The following is a 20,381-nucleotide window of genomic DNA, read 5'->3' as shown; positions in this document are numbered from 1 at the left end:
CCTGTGACCCTATGTTCAGCCTCGCACTTGGAAACCGAGACAATCAGGCATCACAGTATCTATTCTTAAATAAGTCGCAGAACAAACTTTCTTCAACTCCAAAACCATCCACTTGGTGAAAAAGACCAGAACAGAAATGGTGTAACCAGAACTCTATGGATGAGCCAAAATTGAGATGACACCCAGTTTTACCACTATTTACCATTTACCATAATATGTTTGTAATCCCATTCTATTGAATAATTCTACACAAGATCATAATGTGTTTAGTCTGTGTTAATGTTTTTCCTCCTTGTGAAACACCTGTTTTAATTCATAACTCTAGATCCTTTAAATCTTCCTCAAATAACTCCCTAATTACATTTTAACAAATTTTAGGACCGAGATGAGAAAAAAAAATTTCACACAGTGGTGAATCTGTGGAATTCTCTGCCACAGAAGGTAGTTGAGGCCAGTTCATTGGCTATATTTAAGAGGGAGTTAGATGTGGCCCTTGTGGCTAAAGGGATCAGGGGGTATGGAGAGAAGGCAGGTACAGGATACTGGGTTGGATGATCAGCCATGATCATATTGAATGGCGGTGCAGGCTCGAAGGGCCGAATGGCCTACTCCTGCACCTATTTTCTATGTTTCTATGTTTATGAAGTTCGCTTCAGCGTGGATTTATGGGTAGAGAGATCCACCCACTCTTTCCTTTTCAGTGCATTTATGTTATATTTCTGTTATTTCATTATGTTCCAACCAACCAAAAACTCAATCTATCGCTGTTTGGCTTATCATACCTTTTCATAATGTTGAAGCATTGAATTTGACAGCACAGGCCATTTAGTTAGCATGAGCATGAGCTAGTTGTCTTTGCAAGAGCTATCCATTTTTACCCTTTTTCCCCATCAATGTTCCTTTAATTTAAGATTATAGATCTGGTAGATGCACAGAGTCTCTTGCCCAGAGTAGGCGAATCGAGGTCCAGAGGAAATAGATTTAAGGTGAAGGGGAGAAAATTTAATAGGAATCTGAGGGGTAACTTTTTCACAGAAAGGGTGGTGGGTGTATGGAACAAGCTGCCAGAGGAGGTAGTTGAGGCTGGGACTATCCCTACATTTAAGAAACAGTTAGACAGGTACATGGATAGGACAGGTTTGGAAGGATATTGATCAAACCCGTGCAGGTGGGACTAGTGCTGCTGGGACATGTTAGCCGGTGAGGGCAAGTTGGGACAAAGGGCCTGTTTCCACACTGTATCACTCTATGACTCTCTGACTATGACTAATTAAAATTTAAACTATCAGGTCACCTTTACATATTTTATGGTTTGTAGTGAGGAACATACCTTTTTTACTTGTAATCTGTGAACTTACAGAATCATTATTTCTTGTTTTCAATTGGAAGGAAAGGACACTTTTCCCATTGAGGTTGTGCCTAAAGATTCACTACAGTGGTTCCAGGGATGCCAGCTTTGCCATATAGATAGGAATTTTTAAATGTTGCTCTGTTTTTGTATGTTCTGCAGTTGTTTGGGGCTCTGGTGAGACCACATCTGGAGTATTGCGTACAGTTTTGGTCTCCTAATTTGAGGAAGGACATCCTTGTGATTGAAGCAGTGCAGCGTAGGTTCACGAGATTGATCCCTGGGATGGCGGGACTGTCATATGAGGAAAGATTGAAAAGACTAGGCTTGTATTCGCTGGAGTTTAGAAGGATGAGGGGATATCTTTTAGAAACATATAAAATTATAAAAGGACTGGACAAGCTAGATGCAGGAAAAATGTTCCCAATGTTAGGCGAGTCCAGAACCAGAGGCCACAGTCTTAGAATAAAGGGGAGGTCATTTAAGACTGAGGTGAGAAAAAACGTTTTCACCCAGAGAGTTGTGAATTTATGGAATTCCCTGCCACAGAGGGCAGTGGAGGCCAAGTCACTGGATGGATTTAAGAGAGAGTTAGATAGAGCTCTTGGGGCTAGTGGAGTCAAGGGATATGGGGAGAAGGCAGGCACAGGTTATTGATAAGGGACGATCAGCCATGATCACAATGAATGGCGGTGCTGGCTTGAAGGGCCGAATGGCCTCCTCCTGCACCTATTTTCTATGTTTCTATGTTTTCTTTAGATTTTAGAACAATTAGGACATCTCATCAAAATTTACAAAGTTCTCAAAGGACTTGACAAACTAAATGCATAGATTATGTCTCACCTTTTGGCTGAGTCTAGGACTAGGTGCTTGACAATATGCAATTGGTTGTTTAAGAGTGAGATCAGTAGAAATGTTTTCACTCAAACTATTTCTTCACTCACATCCTCCAATAGTCTTGGGGAGAAGGCAGAAGAATGGGCTTGTGAGCTAAGGATAGATCAGCCATGATTGAATAGCGGAGTAGACTTGATGAGCTGAATGACCTAATTCTGCTCCTAGGATGTATAAACTAATGAACATACGAATTGTTGTAAATAAGTTGAAGAAGGAGAAAATAAAGCAGATGAATGCAATATTGATTATATTCAAGGGTTCCATGTAAGAAGATAAATTACATGCAAAATAACCTTTCTGTATTAATCTGATACTTGCAATGGGATTAAACCACATATTTTACAAAATCCTATCTCGAAAATAATTTAATATAATTTAATAATTTGATGCGGACTTGCAAAATAAACTACATATATTTTTCTGACAATGCAAAACATCAATATTTCAAATAAATGTCTGATACAAATTGGATTTACCGTTCAGTAACCCATTAAACATCCTGGAACAGAGTGAAAAAAATGACCGCAAAGGACGTGAAAAGAACATTTATTTCAAGCCTGTGAATGTTCCTGTGCCATTTACATCTAAATTCTGGTTATTCTAATTACTCTAACATACCATTGTTCCCTGATTTTAAATGAAAATTCATTTGTAAGATTCTATTTATGAGAAACATCTGTTGAAACCAGCATATAATTGTTTCTATAAACCAGTGAAGATGCCATAACCCTCAAATATAATCTCCAGAGGTGGTTTCCAGCTGAGTCTCAAAATTAAAAAAGCAGATGTATACAGCCCCATCCATTCAAGGGCAGTTATCCTTACTCTCTCTTTAATTTTCTCCCCTTCTCTTTCTCTCGCGAGGGGATTGATCCCATGCCAAGTACACCCAACAGGGTCAGTCACCCACGAAACTATTATTTGTGTAAGAGATTTCTCAGTAAATGTCTGCAGGTTATTCAAACTTAGGGCAACACAAATAAACCCATTCATATTCTCAACTGGAATCCACATCAATACATTTTGCGGCTTTGATTGCTGAATAGCAATTTGGACTGAAACCCTAGCCATATTCCGTCATAATAACCTACCACGTTGTCTGGGATCAATCACGTCAGCACCTTCTAAGTATGAAACATTCGACTTACCTAATTTGTTTAGCTCAAACTCCTCATCACATAAATTCATACTTTCTACTTTTTGAGTAAATTTCATCTTTATTTTGAGAAAGGGTATTTGAATAAGAATATTATTTGGATGTCAATTTATGTCATGAATTAATGCCCACTTACAAATGAACTGAAACTGCCTATGCTTATTTTCCATAGGGCTGTCCAATGGAGAGAGTCATGTTTCATCTCATCAACTATATTTAAACTGAGGTCTGAGAGGTCATAGGATAAAGCTCAATTCTGAAGATCATGATTCCCCCAAAGAAAGTGGTTCTTTGGTGAAAAAAAAATTGCAATTAAATATAATTTAGACAATAAGATATAGGAGCAGAATTAGGCCATTTGGCCTATCGATTTGCCTCCACCATTCTATTATGACTGATATATTTTCCCCTCTAAATCCCATTCTCCTGCCTTCTCGCAGTAACCTTTGATGTTCATAAGTTCATGTTCATAATTGAGAGGCGCAGAATTAGGCTATTCGGCCTTTCAAATCTACTCGGCCATTCAATCATGGCTGATCTATCTCTCCCTCTTAACCCCATTCTCCTACCTTCTCCCCATAACCCCTGACACCTGTACTAATCAAGAATCTACAGTGGCTTGCAAATGTTTTCATACCCCTTGAACTTTTCCACATTTTGTCACGTTACAACTACAAACGTAAATGTATTTTATTGGGATTGTATGTGATAGACCAACACAAAGTTGTGCATAATTGTGAAGTGGAAGGAAAATGATACATGGTTTTCAAATTTTTTTACAAATAAAAAACTGAAAAGTGTGGCGTGCAAAAGTATTCAGCCCCCTTTACTCTGATACCCCTAAATAAAATCCAGTGCAACCAATTGCCTCCAGAAGTCATCTAATTAGTAAATTGAGTCCACTTGTGTGTAATGTAATCTCAGTATAAATGCAGCTGTTCTGTGAAGGCCTCAGAGGTTTGTTAGAGAACATTAGTGAACAAACAGCATCATGAAGCCCAAGGAACACACCAGACAGGTCAGGGATAAAGTTGTGGAGAAGTTTAAAGCAGGGTTAGGTTATAAAAAAATATCCCAAGCTTTGAACATCTCACGGAGCACTGTTCAATCCATCATCCGAAAATGGAAAGAGTATGGCACAACTGCAAACCTACCAAGACATGGCCGTCCACCTAAACTGACAGGCCGGGCAAGGAGAGCATTGATCAGAGAAGCAGCCATGGTAACTCTGGAGGAGCTGCAGAGATCCACAGCTCAGGTGGGAGAATCTGTCCACAGGACAACTATTAGTCGTGCACTCCACAAATCGGGCCTTTATGGAAGAGTGGCAAGAAGAAAGCCATTGTTGAAAAAAAGCCATAAGAAGTCCCGTTTGCAGTTTGCCACAAGCCATGTGGGGGACACAGCAAACATGTGGAGGAAGGTGCTCTGGTCAGATGAGACCAAAATTGAAGTTTTTGGCCTAAATGCAAAACGCTATGTGTGGTGGAAAACTAACACTGCACATCGCCCTGAACACACCATCCCCACTGTGAAACATGGTGGTGGCAGCATCATGCTGTGGGGATGCTTTTCTTCAGCAGGGACAGGGAAGCTGGTCAGAGTTGATGGGAAGATGGATGGAGCCAAATACAGGGCAATCTTGGAAGAAAACCTGTTAGAGTCTGCAAAAGACTTGAGACTGGGGCGGAGGTTCACCTTCCAGCAGGACAACGACCCTAAACATACAGCCAGAGCTACAATGGAATGGTTTAGATCAAAGCATATTCATGTGTTAGAATGGCCCAGTCAAAGTCCAGACCTAAATCCAATTGAGAATCTCTGGCAAGACTTGAAAATTGCTGTTCACAGACGCTCTCCATCCAATCTGACTGAGCTTGAGCTATTTTGCAAAGAAGAACGGGTAAAAATTTCAGTCTCTAGATGTGCAAAGCTGGTAGAGACATACCCCAAAAGACTTGCAGCTGTAATTGCAGCGAAAGGTGGTTCTACAAAGTTTTGACTCAGGGGGGCTGAATACTTTTGCACGCCACACTTTTCAGTTTTTTATTTGTAAAAAAAATTGAAAACCATGTATCATTTTCCTTCCACTTCACAATTATGCACCACTTTGTGTTGGTCTATCACATAAAATCCCAATAAAATACATTTACGTTTGTGGTTGTAACGTGACAAAATGTGGAAAAGTTCAAGGGGTATGAAAACTTTTGCAAGCCACTGTATCTATCGCTGCCTTAAAAATATCAATTGACTTAGCCTCCGCAGCCTTCTGTGGCAATGAATTCCACAAGTTCTGGCTTAAGAAATTCCTCCTCATCTCCATTCTAAAGGTACATCATTTTATTCCGAGGCTGTGCTCTTTGATCCTTTTGGCACAACTATTTCATCACTTCATCACATACTATATGCACAGAGTGCATGAATGTGTATATTCTTTCAAATGATCGTATCCTCTATTCATTTTATGAGTTGGTAATGAAGAGTGGCTAGAGTCAAACATGGGGAACAGAATTAATGTCCCATTCCATAAAACACCGAAATATGAAAAAAGGTAGAGAAATCAAACAGAATTGATAACTGAATACTGAATGTTTAAGAAGGAACTGCAGATGCTGGAAAATCGAAGGTACACAAAAATGCTGGAGAAACTCAGCTGCTGCACCCGCTGAGTTTCTCCAGAATTTTTTGGTACCTACTGAATACTGAATACTGTAAATATATTAATAAACAATTCTAATTGGGTGATTAGAAGTCAAAATAAACTGATTCATTTTGAAAATTAATAATAAAACCAGATTCTTTTTCTAGATGTCATCTGTGCTTTAATGCAGTTCATTCTATGGTGCTGACTTAGGAATGGTAAATAATGCTGATAAGATGAAGTGCCACAAACTCACAACATTGGGTCAAATTGTATGGAAAGGACATTGTTTAAAGAAGTATTCAGGGTGCTGGTTTTTTTATTAATAACTACTGCAGAAAAATAAAAATGATTGAAAGGATTTCCAAAAGTGATAAGATGAACCTTTTATTTTACACGATAAATGATTAGGTTTGGGTGTGCACTGCCAGGGTTAACAATGGACAGGGGTTCATTTGTATTATTCAACGGGAAATGGATAAGTATCTGTAAAGAAGGAATTTGCAGAAGTATCAGGAGAGGACAGAAGAATGGGACCAGCCAGATTCATCTTGAAAACAGCTGGTATTAACTTGACATTGTGTTTGTGATTATTTGAAACATGTTTTGTGATTAAAAATAGTCCTAATATTCCTCTTGTCATTCCTATGTCAAACAGATTATTGCTTGGTTATCAATTAAACTAGAGTCTAGGCAAATAAATATTTATTATCTACTTATAAGTCATTCTGACCCGCAACAAGACTCCAAACTGGACTCATTGTGTCACACAAAGTGTTGTCACATTCATGATATTTCTTTTTTCTTATTTTCTTCTCTTGTTATCTTATTGTCATATTTCTTTGCTTTGATTCTAATCCCTTTTATGTGCGCCATAAAACGAAAGTGTTGGAGGAACTCAGTGGGTCAGGCAGTAACAGTGGAGGGAATGGAGAGGCGATGTTTCGGGTTGGGACCCTTCTGCAGACTGATCGGTTGCCTGTCCATTGCCTCCACAGATGCTGCCTGACCCGCCTGACCCTCTGAGTTTCTCCAGCCTTTTGTTTTTCCCTCAAAATTTCCCTCAAAAAGGAGTAAAGAGGTTCTTCTGCAGTTGTATAGGGCTCTGGTGAGACCACATCTGGAGTATTGTGTACAGTTTTGGTCTCCTAATTTGAGGAAGGACATCTTTGTGATTGAGGCAGTGCAGCATAGGTTCACGAGATTGATCCCTGGGATGGCGGGGCTGTCATATGAGGAAAGATTGAAAAGACTAGGCTTGTATTCACTGGAGTTTAGAAGGATGAGGGGATACTTATAGAAACATATAAAATTATAAAAGGACTGGACAAGCTAGATGCAGGAAAAATGTTCCCAATGTTGGGCGAGTCCAGAACCAGGGGCCACAGTCTTAGAATAAAGGGGAGGTCATTTAAGACTGAGGTGAGAAAAAACTTTTTCACCCAGAGAGTTGTGAATTTATGGAATTCCCCACCACAGCGGGCTGTGGGGGCCAAGTCACTAGATGGATTTAAGAGAGAGTTAGATAGAGCTCTAGGGGCTAGTGGAGTCAAGGGATATGGGGAGAAGGCAGGCACCGGTTATTGATAGGGGACAATCTGCCATGATCACAATGAATGGCGGTGCTGGCTCGAAGGGCCGAATGGCCTCCTCCTGCACCTATTTTCTATGTTTCTAAAATTCAAACATCTGCGGTTTGTTTAGTCTCTCTATTATATGCCATTAGTGTTGTATTTTAGAAACCTACTTTTGACAACTGATTTGTTTTTCATAAGACCATTCTGTGAATGTGATAAGTATTGCCATTTCTGTCTTTTCTGTGGACTCCACTGACTGGCAATATTCATGTTGACAATATGGCAGAAGATTAAGTTCATGTATGCTGAAGAAGTTTCTGGTACTCATCCATATGGCGGAAATATTAAAGAATTGAAAGGACTTCCAAAAGTGATAAGATGAAAAATGTCTTTACATAATTAGATGGTTAGGTTGTGGGATGCACTGCCAGAGTTAACAGTGAATTGAGATCCAAATGCATTATTTAAAGGGAGATGGATGAGTAGGTTTTCAATTCCATAATATATACTCTGGATTGACCACACATATTAATCCCAAAGCATGTACACCCATGCCAGAAAAATCTCTAATGCTATAACCATAGCCTTTTTAATGCATGAATGCACTTTCAAGATACATTGAAATGAATTTTATCACTTCAAAGCAGTGCTGATGTGGCTGTTGCAAAAAATCTCTGGTATTTGATTCTTAGCAGGGTTAAAGTGAAACTGTAAGTCTTACAACACAATTACATGAAAACCAATAGTTGCATATACTGGAACAGAAATTGTTCGACAATTTGATGGTAAAATCACTTGCAATCTCTTGACTGGGTTCATGTTATGTGACCTTCTCAGTTCCACTCATGTCCCTAAGATTGCCACTCTGTTAGCCTAATGTATTTAATATAGCCTACGTTTAGCCTAATATGGCAAAATGTAGTTATCCAAAAACATTAATTATCAAAAAGGCTGCAACAACTGTACATGTAACATAACAATTTAGACAAGACCTCACTTGCAGATGTGAAATTATATTTGATGTAAAAGATGCATCTAATTATTCTTGCACAATAATTAATTACAGCACATTATGAGTAACACTCACCGCCATGTATAATTATAGAGGAGGTTGAGTAAAAAACTAATCCGAGTGGTTTTAAATCACTTTGGTAGTAGAATGAAAATACTGTACCAAGGTCTACATCCCACCCCAGGCAGATGTCTGTCTGGCACAGGAGGAGCTGCACGCCATGGTCAACAAGCACCAGACAGCCTACCCTGAGGCGTTTACCACCGTAGCCGGGGACTTCAACAAAGCTAACCTGAAGAAATCGCTCCCTAACTTCCACCAACATGTCTCCTGCAGCACCAGAGGATCAAACACCCTCGACCACTGCTACACGACCATCAACGATGCCTATCGTTCTATCCCTCGCCCTCACTTCGGAAAATCCGACCATTCAGCGGTGCTGCTTCTTCCTGCATACAGGAAGCAACTGAAGAAAGCAGGATTGTACAGAGCTGGTCTGGGGAGACAGTGGGACAACTCCAGGACTGCTTGGAGTCTGTAAACTGGGCAATGTTCAGGGACTCAGCAACGGACCTGAATGAATACGCCATAGTCGTCACAGACTTCATAAGGAAATGTGTGGATTTCCAAATAATTCACAACAACGAAACTGTTCTGAAAACAAACTCGAAGTTACCATCCATTTGGTGGAGGGGAACTGCAACCAGTTGGTACGGTTACACTACAATGCCATCCGGTGTCTCAAGTTTACAACTTGGAATTTATTTATAGTAAAAGGGGAAGTTCCTCTCCTTCTGGGCAATGATGCATGCCACGATATGAACCTAGTCTTCTTCGGCAAAACTGTGTATCAGCTGTCGACCTCTCAAAGTCCTACCCAACAACTACTCGAACACTACAAAGACCTTTTTGACAATCAGTTGGGCAAGCTTCCCACAGAATGCAACATTGTAACTGACAAGGATGTTATACCTGTCGTTCGTTCTCCTCACAAAATCCCACATGCAATGAAGGACTGCGTCAAAGCTGAATTAGACAGAATGGAAACACTGGGTGTAATAGCCCCCGTCAACGACCCCCCCCCCCCCCCCCCCCCCCGGGTCTCCAGCATGGTTGCAGCAGTCAAGAAGAACAAAGATGAAATAAGGATCTGCATCAACCCTAAGGATTTAAACACTGCCATCAAACGGCCACGTCACCCAATGCGTACGGTGGAAGAAGCCGCTGCCAACCTGGGTAAATCCACAGTTTTTTCTGCCCTAGATTGAAATAACTCATTTTGGCAAATGCCACTAGACCCTGCGCCTCCATGCTAACCACATTCGCGACGCCCTTTGGACGCTACCGATTTTTACGAATGCCATTTGGCATCAATTCAGCCAGTGAGGTTTTCCGGCGTACTATGCAACAACTCTTTGATAGCTACCCATGTTACATAATTGTGGACGATATCCTGGTCACCGGGCGCAATGGACAAGAACATGACTCAAACCTGAAACAGGTCCTGGATTATGCCAGAGAGGTGAATCTCAAACTCAACTCTCCCAAATGCAGGTTTCGGGTCGACAAAGTGACTTATGTGGGCCACGTGTTCACCAACAATGGACTTAAGTCAGACCTGTTTAAATCCATTCCCATCAACGAAATTCCAGCACCTACGGACGTGACTGCTCTACAATGATTCTAATGGCAAACTACCTTGGAAAATTCATCCCAAATTTCAGCTAGCTATCAGCCGCGCTGTGACAACTAACCCACAAGGATATACGCACTGGTCCTGGCACCAACACCAGCAGAGGGCATTTGAAACCTTCAAACAACTAATGTCTTGCGTTCCAACCCTCGCATACTTTGATGCCAAATTACCCATCACCCTCACCTGTGATGCCTCCCAGTATGGACTGGGCGCTGCTTGCCTACTAGACGACGGAAAGGGCTCCAGACCAGTTGCCTATGTCTCCCGCACCATGACCGGCGCAATGCTCAAATCGAAAAGGAGTTACTCACCTTTGCCTGTAAGAAATTCAAGGACTTTATCTTTGGCAACCCAATCACGGTCGAAACCGATCACCAGCCCCTGGTCAGTATCGTCAGTAAGCCGATCCACATGGCACCAGTGTGCTTACAGCGCATGATGATGGAACTACAGTGATATGACATCAGACTAACCTACAAACGTGGTAAGGACATGCACTAAGCTGACACCCTCTCACGGGCACCTCGCCCAACCTGCGAAAAACACCTGTCTGATGATGAGCATGAGGGGTACACGGTTATGATGGTCTCCTGCCTCCCATCTGCCGGTTTAGACATTCTAGTGTCACAAACAGCTGCAGACGAAATGCTACAATCGCCAGCCACTATCACCCGTCGCAGCTGGCCAGACAAACAGCACCACCTGCCATACGCTGTCCACCCATTTTTCCCTGTCCGTGATGAACTGGTCATTCAGGACGGCGTGATAATGAAAGGACACAAGGCGGTCATCCCAAAGTCTCTTCACAGCAAGTACTTCGACATTGTCCATGGGGGCCATCCCGCTGCAGAAATAACCCTTCAACATGCGAAAGGAATGCTGTTCTGGCCAGACATGGCTAACTACATTCCAGAGAAGGTTGCTGCCAGCCCGATCTACAATAGCTTGACCCTGCACCATCAGAAACAACCACTCCTTCCGCACCCCACGCCGGACTTACCCTGGTCTACATAGCAGCCAACATCTTCGAGTGGCACGGCCAACAATACCTGGTTTTAGTTGATTCCTACTCAGGATGGTTTGAAATCGAACTGTTCAGTAGCCCGACCCCAGCCACGGTCATTCAGAAACTAACTCGTCACTTCTCTGTCCACGGAGCCCCCCTAAAGCTACTCTCAGACAATGGACCTCAGTTCTCCAGTCAGCTCTTCAGGAATTTCGGGAAAAACTGGGACTTTCACCACATTACCAGTAGCCCCGAGTACCCGCGAGCCAATGGCCTGGCTGAGCGCGCGGTAAAAAGTGCAATGGAACTAATGGAATGGGGCCGGCTCAACCTTACTCAATCTTCGTCCGCGACCCAGGAAACATGTTCCTGATGTTGGGGGAGTCCAGAATCAGGGGCCATAGTTTAAGAATAAGGAGTAAGCCATTTAGAACGGAGACGAGGAAACACTTTTTCACACAGAGAGTGGTGAGTCTGTGGAATTCTCTGCATCAGAGAGCAGTGGAGGCAGGTTCTCTGTACACTTTCAAGAGAGAGCTAGAGAGGACTCTTAAAAATAGCGGAGTCAGGGGATGTGGGGAGAAGGCAGGAACGGGGTACTGATTGGGGATGATCAGCCATGATCATATTGAATGGCGGTGCTGGCTCGAAGGGCCAAATGGCCTACTCCTGCACCTATTGTCTATTGTCTATTGCCCCTCTACTGGGATCTGCAGCCGAACGGCTCATGTCACGGCGAACCCGCTCCACTCTGCCTATGGCCAAGCAACTACTAGAACCACAAGTTCGTGCATGGTCAGTTATCCAATCCCAGCTCCAATGCCGCCACGACGTACAAAGAAAATACTACGATAAAACCAGCTCTCCGCTTCAACCGCACAACAAGGGACAGGTTGTCCGTTTGTGGTCACTCCCAGGTTACGACTGCCTCGGTGTCATTCTGGGGTCCACCGCAGAACCACGCTTGTACTTGGTCAGTATTGACAACGGCATCTATCGGCAAACCCGCCAACACCTCCTCCCGGTTAATGAACCAGCACCTCCACGTCCTTACCCGGACCAGCCTGCCGGTCTTCCCTCACGCTCTGCAAATCCTACACCAGCGATTCCTCTGCCATTCCTCTGCCGGCCCTGCCTTCCCCGGTGTCCCCATCTCCACCGGTGTCTTCTCCTTCAGATTCACCCGATAAGGGACTTGCTTCCCCAGCGAATTATGAGGTGTCTGCTGGAGGTTATTATCGTACACGTGCAGGTCGTGTCTGCAAACCAAACACGCTAATCGGAAAATTTACTGGTTATACCTGAACTGTGCATGACCCGTTTAGTTTTATGTGCTCTCATGTGCAGTAAAATAATAAATGCCGCACCTTATACTGGTGTTTGATATTTGCTCCACTAACCACTGTTTATGCTTTACTTCTTTAAGAGGAAGGATGTATATTAACCCTCATTAATAATAATAACCCTTTAATAAACCTAATAATAATAATTAATAACCCTCATTTATAACCTTCACCACACATATGTGCATGCCACCCTTTACATGGTATTACGGTACTACACAAAGACTCTCTCTCTCGCCCGGGCACACTAGTTAGTAAAGCCAGACGCAAGCAGCTGGCTGTTGAAATGTTCCTGTGTATTTAAAGTTGGATTTCACCATGAGTGGGTTTTTCTTATTGGGCCGCCGATAAACACTGGATTCACTGGAATTTTGTAGGATGAGAGGGCATCTTATAGAAACATATAAAATTCTTCAGGGGTTAGACAGGCTAGATGCAGGAACATGTTCCTGATGTTGGGGGAGTGCAGAACCAGGGGCCACAGTTTAGGAATGAGGGGTAGGCCATTTAGAACAGAGATGAGGAAAAACCTTTTCAGCCAGTGAGTTGTAAATGTGTGGAATTCTCTGCATCAGAAGGCAGTTGAGGCCGATTCTCTGGATGCTTTCAAGCGAGAGTTAGATAGAGCTCTTAAAGATGGCAGAGTCAATGGATATGGGGAGAAGGCAGGATATTGATTGTGGATGATCAGCCATGATCACAGGGAATGGCCGTACTGGCTCGAAAGGCCGAATGGCCTACTCCTGCACCTATTGTCTATTGTTTACTGACGATTGTTATGAGGAAAAAGCAGGAATGGAGTGCTGAATTTGGATGATCAGCGGTATACAAAAATGCTAGAGAAACTCAGCGGTTGAGGCAGCATCTATGGAGTGAAGGAATAGGTGACGTTTCGTGTTAAGACCCTCTTCAGACTGATGTGGGGGTGGGGGGGGGGGCAGGAAGAAGAAAGGACGAGGCGGAGGCAATAGGCTGTGGGAGAGCTGGGAAGGGGAGGGGAAGGTGGGAGAAAGCAAGGACTACCGCCAAGCCTGCGCTTGGTCTCACCGATGTAGAGTAGTTGACACTTAGAGCAGCGGATGCCTCTGCCTGAACCTCTGCCTCACCTGGAAAGACTGCTTGGGTCCTTGGATGGAGTCGAGGGGGAGGTAAAGCAACAAGGGAAAGTACCAGGGGAGGGGGTGGTTTGGGTGGGAAGGGACAAAATAACCAGGGAGTTACAGAGGGAGCGGTCTCTGCGGAAAGCCAAAAGGGGAGGAGATGGGATGATGTAGCCAGTGGTGGGATCCCGTTGGAGGTGGCAAAAACGTTGGAGGATTATCTGTTGTATGTGATGGCTGGGGGTGTGGAAGGCGAGGACAAGGGGGACTCTGTCCTTGTTATGAGTGGAGGGAAGGGGAGTGAGAGCGGAGCTCTGGAATATAGAGGAGACCCCGGTGACAGCCTCATCTGTAGTCGAAGGGGGAATCCCCATTCCCTAAAGAATGAGGACATCTCCGATGCCCTGGTTTGGAACACCTCATCCTGGTTGCAGATGTGGCTTAGATAGAGGAATTGGGAGTAGGGGATAGAGTCCTTACAGGGAGCAGAGTGGGAAGAAGTGTAGTCCAGATAGCCATGGGAGTCAGTGGGTTTGTAGTAGATGTCAGTCAGTAGTCTGTTACCAGCGATGGAGATAGTGATTTTGTAGTAGATGAAGCCATGATCATATTGAATGTCTGTGCTGGCACGAAGGGCCAAATGGCCTACTCCTGCACCTGTTTTCTATGTTTTTATGTTTCTATACAGTTACATGCATTCCGATTTATCAATATATTTCTTTGAAGTTATTACTATATTCCCGGCAAGCAAAATCCATTTGCCAGTAATACTAGGGAAATTCGGATTGTTCGCCTTAGAAAACTCAGAGAAAATTTAGCAGTTGTGTTTAAATTTAGTGTGTGAAGATAGAGTGAATGAGCGTAAACTCTTTCCGGTTGTTGAAAAGCCAATAATAAAAGGCATAGTTGTGGGATGATTAACAAATGTACCAGAAGATGGTTAGGAAAGCATTATTGTTGGTCCAAAATGTTATTAGCATGTAGAATAGGTCCCTTGGTGGTGACCTGAAAATAATGGCATAGTGGCAATGGGAATCTTCAAAAAATATATACATTATTAATGTATTTATGCTTCCAATTTACATTCCCAAATTACGCAAAGCGACTTTGTATTCTCATTTAAGAACCTGGATCACAATATCTGGAATGTGTAAGAAGGAACTGCAGGTACTGATTTAAACCAAAGATAGATACAAAAAGCTGGAGTAACTCAGCAGGACAGGCAGCATCTCTGGAGAGAAGGAATAGGTGAAGTTTCAGCTCGAAACTCTTCTTCAGACTGGTTAGGGATAAGGGAAACGAGAGATATAGACGGTGATGTGGAGAGATAAAGAACAATGAATGAAAGATTTGGGTGAGGGAGGGATAGAGAGAGAGAGGGAATGCCAGGGCTACCTGAACTGAGAGAAATCAATATTCATACCAATCGATTTAAGTGCTTGCTTGAAGATTTCTCTTAGCCTCTGATACTGAGGTCTATCTTTGTAACCAGGCGATATGACATCTTCATAATATTGAAGCTGCCCAAGCAATATATGAGATGTTGTTCCTCCAATTTGAGTTTAGCCTCACTCTGACAATGGAGAATTAAAGTGTCCAGCAACTGGGAGATCAGGTTGGTTCATGCGAGCTGAGTGAAGGTGTTCCACGATCGATCGCCCAGTTTGTGTTTGGTCTTGCTGATGTATAAGGGACCACATCTTGAACAATGGCTACAGTAGATGAGGTTGAAGGAAGTGCAAGTGAACCTCTAACTAACCTGAAAGGGCTATCGGGGTCCCTGGACAGAGTCGAGGGAGGAGGTATCGGGACAGGGGTTGTATCTTCTGCGGTTGCAGGGGAAGGTGTGGTTTGGGTGGGAAGGGATGAGTTAACCAGGGAGTTGCGGAGGGAACGGTCTCTGCGGAAGGCGGAAAGGGGTGGAGATGGGAAAATGTGGCTAGTGGTGGGATCCCGTAGGAGGTTGCGGAAATTTTGGAGGATTATGTGTTTTATGCGACGGCTGATGGGGTGGAAGGGAAGGACTAGGGTGACTCTCTCTCTGTTGTGACTAGGAGGAGGGTGAGCAAGGGCGGAGCTGCGGGGTACCGAAGAGACACAAGTGAGGGCCTCATCTATGATGGGAGAGGGGAACCCACATTTCCTAAAGAATGGGGTCATCTTGGATGTTCCAGTAATTAAACACCTCATCTTGGGCGTAGATGCAGCGTAGACGGAGGAATTGGGAGTAGGGGAAAGATTCTTTGCAGGAAGCAGGGTGGGAAGAAGTGTAGTTGAGATAGTTGTGCGAGTCAGTGGATTTGTAATAGACATCAGTCAATAGTCTATTTCTTGTGATGGAGACGGTGAGATCAAGAAAGGGGAGGGAGGTGTTGGAGATGGCCAAGTAAATTTGAATGAAGGATGAAAATTAGTGGTGAAGTTGATGAAGCCCATGAGTTTATCAGGAAGATCGATATTGCCATTGGAATTACATTTATTTTGTAGACCTTTAAAGTTTCGTTTTAGCTTAGAGATACAGCGCGGAAACATGCCCTTCGGTCCACCCAGTCCGCTCCAACCAGCAATTCCCCGCACACTAACTCTATCCTATACACAATAGGGACAATTTACATTTATACCAAGCTGATTAACCTACAAATCTGTACGTCTTTGGAGTGTGGGAGGAAACCGAAGAACTCGGAGAAAACCCACGCGATCATGGGAAGAACGTACAAACTCTATCGAGACTTTGGACCACTGAGGTTTGTGTAGATAAATCATAAGGCACTTATTATTCTGAATAGCTAGGTACGTTTAGTTTGGTTTCGGATCACCGGTTCTTTATAAACTTGCAACATAAAACTATTTACAATATAAATAAAATATTGTAAGTAATATTATACTATATGTTATGAGAATAATACGAAGATGTTTCACTCGCCTGAAACACTTTCTTGGAGATCCCGTGATCTATTCACCTGTTTAAGCTAAATAGCGGGACTTGTGCATAAAAAACAGCAGAACATTCTTAGTGGAAGGCGGCAAGTACTTGTACTCTGGGAAACAATGAATTGGTTCATAATCTTTTAAATGCTGCGACAACGTGTTAGCTCACTTGTTTTTGTGTTAACGTTAGATTTAATTATACCCACACAGAGTCACGGAATAAGCAGAATTTGCAGAAAATAAATGAAGTCAACCAATTTGGGGCGGTTTAAATTTGAGTGCCGGGGATGGATTGAAAGGCCAAGGAAGATGCTCAACTCGAAGCCACATCCCAGCTGGCTGGCTTTCACAAGCTTGGGAAAAAAGAGTAAATCAGAATCCTCTTCAGTAGGAAGGAACTGGAGATGCTGGTTTAAACCGAAGATAGACACAAAAAAGCTGGAGTAACTCAGCGGGACAGGCAGCATCTCTGGAGAGAAGGAATGGGCGACTTTTCGGGTCGAGACCCTTCCTCAGACCCTCTTCAGTGATAGCGGGTGAGTGTAGCCACTGTTAGCAGGAGTGAGCGGCATAGATATAGATCTTGTGCCACCCATGGTATGCATTCATGTTCCATTGTACAAACTCCAAACTAACGCGATGCTAACAAGCGATAGACTCGGCAACACTACACATTGCTAATTAGTCTAATTAGGATGGCGGCATCAGCTCTTCTAGGGATGGAAGCTTTCTTATCACAATGCTTTAATAATGCACAAGCGCCCGCATTCTTGGACAGCAAGGGAGTAGAGGAGGCAGGAGGCAGGAGAAGCGATCTCGCTCTTTAAAGATTTGTTTCTCCTTTGTGGGATAGTCAGGCCGATTGATATTAATAAAACGATACTCTGTGACAAATCCCGTTGTTCTTCCGCTCATTGCTTTGTTTAATAACGCTCTCAATTGATAGTCCACTGTGGGTTTAGATACACAAGGAACAGACTACACAAAAAACATTAAATAGTAGACAGTTGTCATTTCTATATTTGATGGATAGCAAGAATCTCTTGCAAAACCACCCGCAAATCCTCAAAATGATGAAGTAGTCTTTAGTTTATTAGAGACACCTATGATGACAGAAAGATACACAAAGAAACATCGAAAATAGATGCAGGAGTAGGCCATTCGGCCCTTCGAGCCAGCACCGTCATTCAATATGATCATGGCTGATCATTCAAAATCAGTTCCTGCTATTTCCCCACATCCCTTGATTCCTTTAACCCGATGAGCTAAATCTAACTCTCTCTTGAAAACACCCAGTGAATGGGCCCCCACTGCCTTCTATGGCAGAGAATTCCACAGAGAGATTCACAGCTCTCTGGGCGAAAAGGGTTTTGTAAAGCATGTATATTTATCTAAGTCGTATTTGAATGTATCCGCTGCTACAATTACATTCTAAATAGCTCCAGATATTACAGAAGGGAGTATTACTACAACTTTTTAAGTTGCAGGGAGATATTACTGAAACTATTATATTTAAGGATCAGCAATCTGATATTGTCGAGAATAAAATGGATCATACTGCGTTCTTATTTTACAAAATCCTTTCAATCAATATAAAACAAGCTTGCCCGATTCTATGAAATTCTCCAGTATATTTACACAGAATGTAGTGATTTATTATTATCCAGTCTAAAACTTTATTACAAAAGTCCTTGTGTTTATAGGAGAGAAAAAAGTACAATCGAAATTCACGATGAATCAGAACATATTTAAATAGCGGGTATTCCAAGATCCCAATAAAACCACCCTCTGCGTGTGGTTTGGTGGAAGTTAAGCTTTTAATTGGTCAATAAATTATAAAAGGGAGTGTGTTGGTAGGTGCAGGTGTAAAAACAAAGTACTTGTGTTTGGCTGGACTTATCGGGCAGGTCACCCCACACCCACAACACTGTCACCATCGGGTCAACTGACAACAAAACAAACAGCAGTCACACGGAGAGCACAGCAGATGGGAAACGCACCCGTTTAAAGAGACAGTATCCTTGTGTTGGTCTAATTAGCCGGTAATTCGAACCCCCCACAAACCAGAGCTACAAGCCCCGTCCTTTTAACGTGCCGTCGTTGCATTGATGTGCGACGTGTTGAGAATGCTATCCAATTGTGCACGCTTAGTCCTCACTGCTATTGACAATTCATTTGTTTTGAACAACTCTGTGCAATTAAAATTAACTTTGTATTGATGTAAAACAGGCAGGAGCTGTGTTAATAACGTGTGGTGCCAACTCTTGAGCACTGGATATACACAACAGACATGTGGCGGGCAGATTACAATCAACTACCGTGTAGATAATTCACTGTCATCGTTGTATCTTACCATATGTCATATGTGACATGGTAAGATGTGACGTAAAACATGTTATCTGTTATATCTTGCCATGTCACATATCTGGTATTTGTTACAATAGTTTGATCTTCGCCAATGAGTTGTGTATTAAGAAATATTAGAATCTTAATATTTCACAAAGTACTGAAATAACTCAGCGGGTCGGGCGGCATCACTGGAGAACACCAACCATAGTCGAATGGCGGGGTAGACTTGATAGCTAGTTCTGCTCCTATAACGTATGAATTTACGGACATGGATAGGTGACGTTTCGTGTTGGGCCTTTCTTGCCGACACAAAACGTCAACTATCTATTTCTCCAGAGATGCTGCCTGACCCACTGAGTTAATCCTCCACTTCATATCTGCTTTTTTTTTTGTAAACCAACATCTACAGTTCTCTGTTTCTAACAATATTTTCACTATTTAACTTATTTACAAACCAAAAAAATCTGCTGTTTACAGACACCAGGTGATAGCTAGAAATTCACAAAGATGACTTAATAAAGAATAATTAAAAAACTTACGACATAAAAGCAGGCAATTCGGCCCTTCATGTTCTTGCCATTGGGAAATAGCTACCCGGTCTCATCTCATCTTCCATCTTTAGGTTCTGTGACGTTGCACGCGATTGATCTTCAAGTGGACATTGAATGCATCGAGAGTCTCTGTAGGCTGTGCGATTCAAACGTTTGCCGTCCTCATCTCCCCTCCAATCGTTTAAGTGTATTCTCCGATTTCTGGTCGTGCGGAGAGAAATGTCCTTCCTGTATATTCTATCTGGGCCCTCGTATTTTATACACCTGCCATCCCTCAGAATCCCCTGTTCCAACGAAAATAAGTCCAGCCTATCCAGATTTTCTACAGATGTAGCAATATCCTCGTAAATCACCCCATGCACCATCTCCAGTACAGTTATATCCCGACTATGCACAAAAGGACACACAGTGCTGGGGTAACTCGGCAGGTCAGGGAGCATCTCTGGAGAGCAGGGATAGCTGGCGTTTCGGATCGAGACCCTTCTCCAGATTGACTATGCATGAGTTAGTGCCTGATATATAAACGTAGCTCTCTGGTGCATCGTGGAGGGAAATCTATTTGCCTTGACCTTTGCAACGAAAAATGCTTATTTTATATGGGATGTTACCTTTAAAGGATTCGTCAGTGTGCCTCAGTGTCTGGTGTTAAAGGATTCGTCAGTGTGCCTCAGTGTCTGGTGTTAAAGGATTCGTCAGTGTGCCTCAGTGTCTGGTATAACAGCGATGTTTAACGCAAAGCTTTCGCACACCAACGCGCACACATGACTGCAGTCACGC

This window comes from Amblyraja radiata, chromosome 3, assembly GCF_010909765.2.
Source record: "Amblyraja radiata isolate CabotCenter1 chromosome 3, sAmbRad1.1.pri, whole genome shotgun sequence".
Taxonomy (NCBI): domain Eukaryota; kingdom Metazoa; phylum Chordata; class Chondrichthyes; order Rajiformes; family Rajidae; genus Amblyraja; species Amblyraja radiata.
Note: the sequence above shows the minus strand (reverse complement) of the source record.